The sequence below is a fragment of the Haliotis rufescens genome, unplaced genomic scaffold (genome assembly GCF_023055435.1).
Source record: "Haliotis rufescens isolate VD_foot unplaced genomic scaffold, xgHalRufe1.0.p SCAF_17, whole genome shotgun sequence".
Classification (NCBI taxonomy): domain Eukaryota; kingdom Metazoa; phylum Mollusca; class Gastropoda; order Lepetellida; family Haliotidae; genus Haliotis; species Haliotis rufescens.
The window spans coordinates 25,293,912-25,305,414 of record NW_025963857.1 but is presented as its reverse complement, the minus strand read 5'-3'; the positions used below and the strand labels follow the sequence as shown (position 1 = coordinate 25,305,414).

General features: G+C 39.9%; 2 protein-coding genes across 4 annotated transcripts in view; one reads left to right on the top strand and one right to left on the bottom strand.

The window, feature by feature from the left end:
* LOC124113144 (protein unc-93 homolog A-like) overlaps nt 1-11,503 on the bottom strand; it is a 170,443-nt gene that overhangs the window by 47,742 nt on the left and 111,198 nt on the right. The window lies entirely within an intron of this gene.
* The window catches only part of LOC125381196 (phytanoyl-CoA dioxygenase, peroxisomal-like), a 29,900-nt gene continuing 26,124 nt past the window's right edge, over nt 7,728-11,503 (top strand). For all 3 annotated transcript variants that reach the window (XM_048397792.1, XM_048397791.1, XM_048397790.1), the window contains exons 1-2: nt 7,728-7,788; nt 9,420-9,523. The gene's annotated coding sequence lies outside the window, so the exon portion shown is untranslated. The remainder of the gene's footprint in view (nt 7,789-9,419; nt 9,524-11,503) is intronic.

Genomic DNA, 11,503 nt, shown 5'->3' with positions numbered 1-11,503 from the left:
CACATGTTTCAATATATTGGCCATATTATACCGATATTAATGCATACCTTTACCAAGACATTGGACACCATTACACACATGTATACATTTATCATGTTGTTGTTTTTCTTGTTTTACGCCGCACTCAGCAATATTGCAGCAATAATTGAGTGTGGACCAAACAGTCCATTGATGGTCACCCGGAGCATCAATCCACGCAATTGAGATACGATGACATGCATTAACCAAGTCAGGAAGCCTGACCACCCGATCCCGTTAGTGGCCTCATACGACAAGCACAGTCGCCTTTTACGACAAGCCTGGGTTGATGAAGACCTATTCTAACCCGGATCTTCAGGGTTCCTTACATTTATCAAGATAGTGTCGCACACAAATAACTGACACGAATTCAAAGATAAGATATTACCAGGACATGCATATATTACTAGATTACGTATATATATATACACTGACACGAATTTGACAGAATTATACTAAGATTAAAGCTTACTCCAGACAATAGTCAGCATTATATCAACATGGATGCACACACTTATACAGACTTTGGTCACCATTACGCACACCTACGACCAAGGGTCCCTTTCCCAAAGCTTTTGTAGCGCAAAGGTTATCGTAACTCCCATACTTTAACGTAATTGCGCTACGATCGCTTTGTGTAACGGGGCCGAGAATCGTTTTTGAACACCATTTGCAGACCAAGAACGCATACATATTACCCTATTAGGTCTTACTGTAATGGCATGCGGAACTGTAATAATTAGTATAGTTATAGAACAAGAAACAAGTTTCTCTGATGTTGCTGTTTTGTTTCTCTGGCTTTTGATGCCCCCGCTTCCAATTAAAGGAATTAATTTAAAGGAGGATATATTTTCTACAATTTGGTGCCACGGACATTTGAATTCTCCAGTTTGGACCCTATTAGACAGATAGCAGGGAAACCATGGCAACGTTTGATATATTTCCTCATACTTCCATCGACACTGAGATGCCTGAAGACCATTTCTCTAGAATCACTAAGACTGCAGTGAAGGGTTTTATTCTAACTCCGCATCAGCTCCAACCCGAAGCTAATAACATTCCCCAAACTCATACTGTAAATAACCAAGAATATGTGATATAAATTTGGTTGATAGGATTATGAACCATTATTCTTCCTTTGAAGCAGTATCTAAAAACCCAATCAAACGCGTCAGTATTAAAAGTGTGAGTTCAAAGGCATATAAAGAAACAATGTATTGCAAGGAGCGTATATCACGGAGTTAGAATGTGATTTATAATGCTGATGGAATAAAAACCAAATGTTCCTGTCTCTGAGATGACCAATAATTCACGGATAATCAAGCATAATTGTTGCAGAGTTTCTGCCCAACTTGCATTTTAAACATTTTTATCGTTACAGAGGCTCTTAGTAATGCTCCTGGCAGGAAGCACGTTCCTGCTTCATGTAAACAAGCCCCAACAGTTCCAGGTTACAGAATGATCCTTAAACTGACAGTGAACAAGTCAATACTGTTACACAATTGAAACCTGTAAATTTAAGCCAATATCAGTCAATTTTAAAATTGAAAATACGGCAACAGGGTTTGGGGTTCTGTTCTTAACTGACAATGGGAGATGTTTTATTGTCAAAAGGGAATTGTTTTATAGACAACATTAGTTACTCTTTATTATTATGTGGGGTGGTTTTGTGTAATTAAGGTTTCTTGTGGTATGCGTTTATCAGTTCGTAATTACATTTGACGTCTTTCTGAGGTTAACTGCTTGGAGAACTTGGAGAGTCTTTACTTGGGTATCATTACCATTTGCGCTGCCAATCCTTACAATCATACAGCCGGTCTGCTGGCAACGGTGATACTTTTTATCCGTTGTCATGACAACAGGGATACTACTGAATACTGAATATAAAGGTTATTGGAGTTCTCGTATATCGCGCAAATTATTGTGTAGAGGTTGGTAAAAACCCTGCATCAGGTAAATAAGATGCACGTTGAACTAATGTCAAGTAATAATCCCATACCTGCCCAAACATCAAATGATGTATACTTGATATGGTTTAAAACATTTAATCTTGTCTGAAGGAAAGTCGGTTTTCAAAGAAATGTAATTTTGAAATATTAACATTTGTAAAAATATTAGCTGCCACCATAATTACATTGTCTCAAGATGGTTTTCTCTTGAAAAAAATCAGAATCATAGTTCTAAATAAAAATAAACATCTGGTTTTGCAACTGTAGCTGATAAAATATCTAATCTCGATATAAAATTCCAGCCCCCCAACCCCCCACCCCTCTTCCGAATACACACCGAGTATCAAATGGTCGGTCCCTAATAATATGTCTCTAATATGTTCCTAAGTGAGGTATCCACGTTAAACTGCGGTATGGTACCTCAGTGGGGGGCACCTTGAACCGGCATAAGTCCGCATAAGTCCGCACAAGTACAAACAGCCACACACACTCTGCCGGTCTGCTATAACTACAATAATAATAAACGCAACCGCAAACCCCCCTTTACTTCACCCCACCCTTTAATTGACGTGTATTAAGAACACTTACACGATTTCAATGCCCGAATAGTCGCAAAACGTCAACGCAACGAACGGGCTCATGTATGGTACTGAGAAGCTAAAGATTATACCCATTATAAGGGCGATTCGAACCCTTAACCACCGGATCCTGGCACAACAAAGGGGCATTCCTCAGACTTCTGGGCCACCCGTGCCCCCTCCTAATAGCTACCAGCACAAACCTTAGAGTTTGAGGCTCACGTGTTTTGATTGACGTCAAATAAACAGTCACGCTACAAAGTGTTGTGTACGTCAAGGTTCACATTTCAGTCCGTATAAGTTATGCTCCCTTTCCAAATATGTAATCCCCACTGCCGTTTCGGAAAAAATCGATCTGAAATCTTGCTGTGTTCAACTGTCACTGTCATTTAGGCATCTATTTGACTGTAAAATTACCCTGTTTCCTTCATTTGATATGGAACCATTAAGGACTCAATTTATTTTCGTGGCATCCTGCACACTGGCATATAGTAATCAGACTGATAAACTTAAAGACGAAAACATCTAATTAGAATAAAAGGATTTGTGGAACCTTACACACACAAAGACCGAAAAAGCACATGCTGGTCGTGAACCATTAACAGAATCGATAAATCGTGTTCTTAACTAATTCTATGACCGAGCGATACATGTATATTGTATGCACGTGTATGGCAACCTGACGTGAGTGTCATTTAGAAGTTCTAAACAGATGGGTTCATTGGTGTGTGTGCACTTCGAATTTAACAAAACGATTGTCACATTTGGAGGCATTTCCTAAGAAAAAGCAGCAATTTTGGGCACTACACGATTCTGGTGTGTCGATCAGAGGCTTAGAATCACAATACTGTATAAAATGCATACAAATTCAACGCCAACTACTCAAGTTAGCGTATGCCCATATGCAGCCGCCAACCAACTGTTTGAAATAATATGAATCGAATGTGTTCTAAAGGCGGCACAATAATATAACATCTTGACACATCTAGGAATTGTCCCAAGTTATACATAGTTTGAGTTGTCATTCAGTCATGCAATTTTATTCAGACTACCATTCCCATAGTTCACAATATTTACATGATTTTTATAATTCGCAAAGCACCAATAATGTGCGAACCAAGTTATACATAGTCTGAGTTGTCATTCAAATATGCAATTTTATTCAGACTACCATTCCCAGAGTTCACAATATTTACATGATTTTTATAATTTGCAAACACCATAAATGTGCGAAATATAATTATATGAAATGATACATCCAATCACAACAGGAAATTATAGTCAGTACTATGGTAAAAAACTTAATGTTTTCCCTTCCAGTTCCTAACATTATACACAGATCATCATCATTTAAGGGATTTAACGTCCACTCCAGGGACACCTATTTGACGGGGCGGGTGGGCTTTATCTGATCATAAATATGTATAATAGATGATAACTGTAAAAACCTGTCACCCATCATCGTCACCCAACACCTCTTTACGCCGCATACAAAATCGCAAATACAAGAAAACAATTTCAAACACTTTAAACAGCACCCTCGCAGACAGTCTTTTCAAAACTTCCAATCCGTCCTTAACCAAAAGGCCAATCAAATGTACGCCTCCGTCACAATGATCTCTTTGTCATAAACAAAATAAGAAACAAATATCACAAACAAAACAAAACCCTTCATCATAACTTGGAAATATTGTCCAAGTACACAATCCAAAACACACCTTTCATAGGAGACCTAAATGCACACTACCAACTGTGGGGCACATAAACTATGCTGACAGATCTGGCAAATACCAAGAAACTGGATCTCGATTGCCTAAATGATAATCAACCCACAAGAATCCCCTATAATCAACATCAAAATCCTACTACGGTGGACATTTCTCTAATAACTGCAAACCTATCTCGAAAACTAAGCTGGGATATTCATTGAGTCGCCTTGGGAGCGACCATTGCCAATCAAAATTCCATTTAATTCCATAAAATCCCCTCCTCTCATCAGACCCTCCTTCAGTCTCCATAACCCAGCAAACAAATTTCAACTTTAAAAAAGCTGACTGGCAGCTGTGTACAAACTCTGCAACACCATACACATGACACATATTCAAAACACAGACAACAACAGATTTCACACAAATTCTACCGACATAATGCGCCGTTTTCGAAGCTCTCCTGTCGTCATGATAGAAAGGAGATAAACCTGCAGTGTTTTGAAATTTGATGTAGTCCCACCATGGCGAAGATATCTCTTATAAATACATTAAAATTAAAATGAGAGGTATCTACTCTACAGTGGGTCTGCATCAAATTTCTAAACACAGTAGGTTTATCTCCTTGAAGGGATCTTATTCCAAATATCTAAAATCAGCTTATTAGCCCTGACCAGAGCGGCTTTAGTCCAAACTTTAGACCACATTTTACATTTAGAACAGGATGTCAATGTAGCCCAAGCACGAAAACAATCCACACTGTCCAGATTTAGAGATTTCAGTTAAGCTTTCGATATAATTTGGCATAATTATCGAATAAAAAGGTCAGAAGCAAAGCCATAAATGGTAGATTACTAAATTCCATCCACTCCATTTTTAACCGACAGAAACATCACGGTAAAACCCAGCAACACATTTTCTGATGTATATCCCGTGGAAAACGGCAACACACAGGGGAGAATCATGTCTCTAACATTTTTTAACTTCATGATTGACCACATTTTTTCTCCAAAATGCCGTTCGAAATGGTTCCACAGCAAAATTTGCCGATGATATTTCCTTTTGGATTTCTTCAGAATTAACTAACTAGGCTCAAGAAACAATATAACCTGTATTAAATGACATTCAAAATCAATCAACCAGGCTCAAGAAACAATTCCACCTCTATTAACTGACATTAAAATCAATCAACCAGGCTCAAGAAACAATACAACCTGTATTAAATGACATTCAAGATCAATCAACCAGGCTCAAGAAACAATACAACCTGTATTAACTGACATTCAAAATCAAACAACCAGGCTCAAGAAACAAAACAACCTGTAGTAACTGACATTCAAAATCAATCAACCAGGCTCAAGAAACAAAACAACCTGTCGTAACTGACTTTCAAAATTAATCAACCAGGCTCAAGAAACAAAACAACCTGTCGTAACTGACATTCAAAATCAATCAACCAGGCTCGAGAAACAAAACAACCTGTAGTAACTGACATTCAAAGTTTGGCTTCCAGATGGGCGTTCCAAACTAATACTAAAAAACCATTGGCCTACGATTAAACAAAACATATATGCTAAAATATTACACCCCAACTACACTTACAAAATGAAGAAATTTTATTCCAAAAAGAAGCTAAATTTCTGGGAGTCACATTTGACCAACACCTGACACGGTCACCCCATTTCTCTAACTTGGTCACTTCTTGTCAAAAGGACTTAGCAACATGAAAGCCACCATCGGTTCTGACAGGTAAGCCGACACACTTTCACTTTTAAATATCTATAAAACACTCATAAAATCTAAACTGGACTTTGCCGCTCCGGTACTGAACACAATATCAAATACAAATAATGCCATTCACTATAAAGCCCTAAAAATAATCCTGGGGACCAGGCCAGGTACCTCCCGAAACACCCTATTTATTCTCTCAGGTATAATCCCCACCCCTCGCCACCAGCAACAAATCAGCCTAAGCTACTGGGCTGGGGCCCAAAACAATACCATATACCAAACAATACAAACAAAATATCAAAACATAAATATATCTACACTTACAAAATTCAGCCATAACCCTTCACTAGCCCCATACTTCACCCACCCCACTAACCTCATACGCAAACATAAATTAGAAAACAGAACCCAGCACCACTGCCAGAAACATATATCAAAATAAACTAGCAGCTGAAACAGGCACAACCCTCTACACCACCTTCCAACACTACCAAAACTAACCACAACAGAAAACTCAACAATCACACTCAACTACATACATGTATAAGATAACTAGCCAAACCATACTTACATATACACAGATACACCTATAAACACCAACAAAACAACAGGGCTGGTATCCATGTCACTCAACCACATTCAATTTCCACTAATTTCTATAATACAAATACTATCATCACACTAACACGGCAGGTTCGTTCCCCGGCCGCGTCATACCAAAAGACGTTAAAAGATGGTACTTGTTGTTACCCTGTCTGGCGCTCGACATTAAGGGGCTAAAACAAGGACTGGTCGGCTCGGAGTCAGTATACTGTGTCTGAGTGGGGTATTCATGTTAAACTGCGGCATGGTATCTCAGTGAGCTAGCACTATAAATCGGCATCAGTCCGGACTAGTACAAGCAGCCACACACACACACACGTGCATGCACGTCGCTATATAAGTGCAATAATCTTGGACGCGACGTTAAACCCAATTTCACCTCAACTCACTTACACAGCAGAACTTCCAATATCTACTGTCCTCCATCAACCAACAGTTTTTACTTCAAAAGGTTCTCATTATTTCAGATTCTTTAGGCTCTAAATAACATATTCAAAACAAACATTAAAAAAATCCGTTCCGACTTAATAAATAACATTATCCATCCTAACTGATTATAAAGATCTCACCCGAGTGTCTTTTGATATAAAAAATATCAACACGAGTTGATAAAAGTGGAAAAAAAGTTTTTTTGCACTTTTATCAACGAGTGTTGATATATTTGATATCAAAAGACACGAGGGTGAGATTTTATTTATCATCCAACATCAGTCTTCGAACTTTTGCAGTGTGTAGACAGTAATAAGCAGTGTCTTCAGAGTAAAAAGTACTGCTGACAGTTTAAGTTGCAGAGCCATAAGTGAAGTCATTTGAATGTGACATCATGGAAACCAATTTCATTGCTGCGATATCTACAATGTCATGTCAGAGATTGGTGAACTTGCCGAATGGCAGCGGGTTGGGTTTAAGACCTGGTATGTTGTGTCGACTACTCGTCTTTTGATGTAGCCACTCCAAGGTCTGACAGTTTTGATTCAGCTATATTCACAGTCGTATGCCAAACATGATGAGACCTGAGCAGATAAACCAGCGTCTGCCACAGGCAACGTGGACGTATGCATTTTCTCATCAAACACCGAATATAGCTGCAATCTCTTTTATCATGACTGACCGATATCTTAATAAAAGAACCGATAAGAACCCCTGATTACACGTAACAGAACCCTTGCTCAACGTTCACTCTTGCAATTGCTGACCGTAATGGTAAGTACATAGTGCATGTTCTCGTAATATTTAAGGGTTGCGTTATGCATGAATTGCCCTCGCACGTGTTAATGAAATGTTCTCGAAATACCAGTTCACTGCAACAGCTTGAGAGACAAGTCAGTGTGTGTGTGAATAATACATTCGAGAACACGCTGAACAGTTCATGTACACTGACATATGCTATCTCTGAAACAGCTATTCAACACATGTGTCACAATAGCGGGGGACATCATTGGCCATTGAACAGACTCGATTATGCTGCAAAGTCAGCCAACGTTCAAATAAAGCAACAAAAGCCTTCCCATGTTCCCAAAAGAATTCTCTGGCAAAGCAGAGTCGATTGTACGATTCCGAAAATGTCATGAATATGATTTGTTTGTTTGTTTGTTGTTTAATGCCATACTCAGCAATCCGTGAAAAGCGACTATGCTTGTCGTAAGAGGCGACTAACGGGATCGAAATATTGCTGAGTGCGGCGTAAAACAACAAACCAACCAGCCAAGCCATACTCAGCAATATTCCAGCTTTATGACGGCGGTCAGTAAATAATCGAGTCTAGACCAGACAATCCAGTGATTGATATCATGAGCATCGATCCACGCAATTGGGATCGATGACATGCATCAACCAAGTCAGCGAGCCTGACCACCCGGTCCCGTTTATCGCCTCTTACGACAAGCATAGTCGCCTTTTACGGCAAGCATGGGTTACTGAAGACTTATTCTACCCCCGGATCTTCACGGGTCTCATGAACATGTACATCAGGCATGCGCATCGTTGTACAGTTACCAAAGCAACACCTTTGACCATTCACATTTAAATGAAATCCCATGTATTTGAACTAATAATACATATGTCCTACATGCATCTGGCCTCTTCGGTGCATAAGTTAAGATTTGTTTATCATGTGATGCATGTCATCGTATCCAAATTGCGTGGGACCCGTGAAGATCCGGGGTAGAATAGGACTTCAGCAACCCATGCTTGCCGTAAAAGGCGACTATGCTTGTCGTAAAAGGCGACTAACGGGATCGGGTGGTCAGACTCGCTGACTTGGTTGATGCATGTCATCGATCCCAATTGCGTGGATCGATGCTCATTATGTCAATCACTAGATTGTCTGGTCTGGACTCGATTATTTACAGGAATACCGTCATATAGCTGGAATACCGATGAGTAAGGCTTCACACAACAAACAAACAAACAAACATATTCCGTGAAGTATTGCGGAACATCGTAAATAAGGACCTGGTTAATCCAAAAGCCCAGCTCCGATGATGATTTTGTGTACCATATATATGAATACGTTCTGGAGAAATCATGAGAATCTGTTTAACCTAATCCATGTTCTAGTTGATATATTATTTCTCTACAATTGTGCACAATGACCTGTAGTTGCGTCAATTTTACTTGTTTAAAATGCAGGTTCAGAATGGCTAGTGAATTCCTGGCTCAGAATCAAGAACAATAGCATGATGTCATCATACTAGTGTAAAAATACTCCGTATCAATGATAATTTAATCAGAACAAATATCATCCGAGAAAATTTCGCTTCTCAAACCATTACTGTCTGGATAAACGAGTTTTTATTGTGTACGAAGTTAATGTCATTTTCTGCGCTGCCTAGAACCACATTCTGTGAGCTGGCCGAGTGCACCTTCACCAAGAGAATGGCTCAAAACAAAGCCGTCAGCTGTGTGGAGAGAGAGCTTCCGGAAAGACGGATATCTGGTAAGAGCCGAAGAGTATTTACAGCATTCTGATCTTGGATCTTGTGGTGTCACGTGGCCCTATGCAAAGCGCACATGTCACAAATCAGATGAAGTAAAGCAACGTCGCTCGCTCGAGTTCTTGGATGGATTTCGGCAGCTTGGCTCTTGAAAGTTTCTTCGGCTTCGGTCCTGCCCCACACTGAAGCACATGTACCACATGTGGTGTCTCCTTGGGAAAGTGACTTTGTTCTGAATGTGCCTCTGTTCCCTCAGCAGTGAGTGGGTACCCGGTAGGATGAGATGGCAATGTAGCTGTTAACCTTCTAACGCCTAACAGGCAGCTTGGGTTGTATACTTCCCAGGGATCCGGAGTTGAGAATAATTGTTGAGTGCACATTGATCAATTGACCTTATGCATTAGAGTACAGCGCCATATATTTTTTTTTTATTATTATTATTATTATTATTATTATTATTATTATTATACACGAATGAGTGAGTGACTGGTTTTTGTTTGACGCCGTCTTGAATTAAACAGCCTGAAATGATACGAGTGACTGAGAGAGGTTGGTCTGAACAGTATTTCAGTTATATCACGGCGCATCAGCTTGGTGTGGGAGGAAAGCCCAAAGGGATATAGGTTTAACCCTGGAAACATAATCAGGGAGAATCTGGGATTCGATTTCTCGATTATAGCTTCCTGGTATGTCTAAGGGACGTTACTCTGCACAGTAAATTGCGGCGCTTTATACGACTGGGTTAACCGTGGTCCTTTCATAAACGCGTGGTAGGTCAGCTGCAGAAACAACGACGTGCATATCGACGCCCATTCCAACCTTAGGAATATTCCGCCTGTGGTAGACCTACACTCTAAGAGGAATACAATGATGTCATGTATGTTTACTAAGTATATTGAGTTTGTGCCTTAAAATATATGTAGAAAAAATGTTGTGTTTTGTTCCTTAAATTTGAAGTGTTTAAGGACTGTTTTCAGCCTTATAAAGTTTTAATAAAGTTTGTATTTCTTGTTCAAATTGTCAAGTGTACACAATCTCTGCATGGCAGTTTATGATAGCGGAAGAGCGAAGTTACGACGCAGTCAGCGACTTTTATTAAACCCAGACATTGTTTGTTTGTTGTTTTACGCCGCACTCACCAATATTCCAGCTGTATGACGGCGGTCTGTAAGAAATCGAGTCTGGACCATACAAACCTGTGATTGACATCATGATCATCGAGCCACGCAATTGGGATACGATGAATATATCAACCAAGTCAGCGAGCCTGACCACCCGATCCCGTTAGTCGCCTTTTACGTCAAACATAGTCGCCTTTAACGGCATGAATGGGTTGCTGAAAACCTATTCTAACCCGAATCTTCACGACATTGTTTGAAAGCACAGTTAACGCAGTCAGGGTTCAATGAAACAGATTCCGGGGTAGAATAGGTCTTCAGCAACTTATGCTTGTCGTAAAAGGCGACTAACGGGATCGGGTGGTCAGGCTCGCTGACTTGGTTGTTGAATGTCATCGATCCCAATTGCGTAGATCGATGCTCATGATATCAACCACTGGATTGTCTGGTCCAGACTTGATAATTTACAGACCGCCGTCATAAAGCTTGAATATTGCTGAATGCGGCGTTAAACAACAAACAAACAAACAATGAAACACGCAACCAACTCAGGCCCATTGCCACTAAGCAATGTTATGACTTCGACTGTCGTAAGCCGATGTTGAAATATGGATCGTAGCACTAAAATTGCTTTGCGGAACGAGGACCAGGGCACAAAGATTAACGTAAATTCAAATGAATGTATAAGATGCCTCCCCATGATGTTCCTTTGACCGTTGATGTTGAATCCAGAAAGCTTGTAGCTGGGGATTCCAACAGCTGTGGAAGTCGTTGTTGACATTAGACAAGCGATATATCCCCGAGCAGGATCCCCCAATTTGGGCTTGTAAAGACAAGCATTGTAAACTGCAAAGCCGGAGTTTC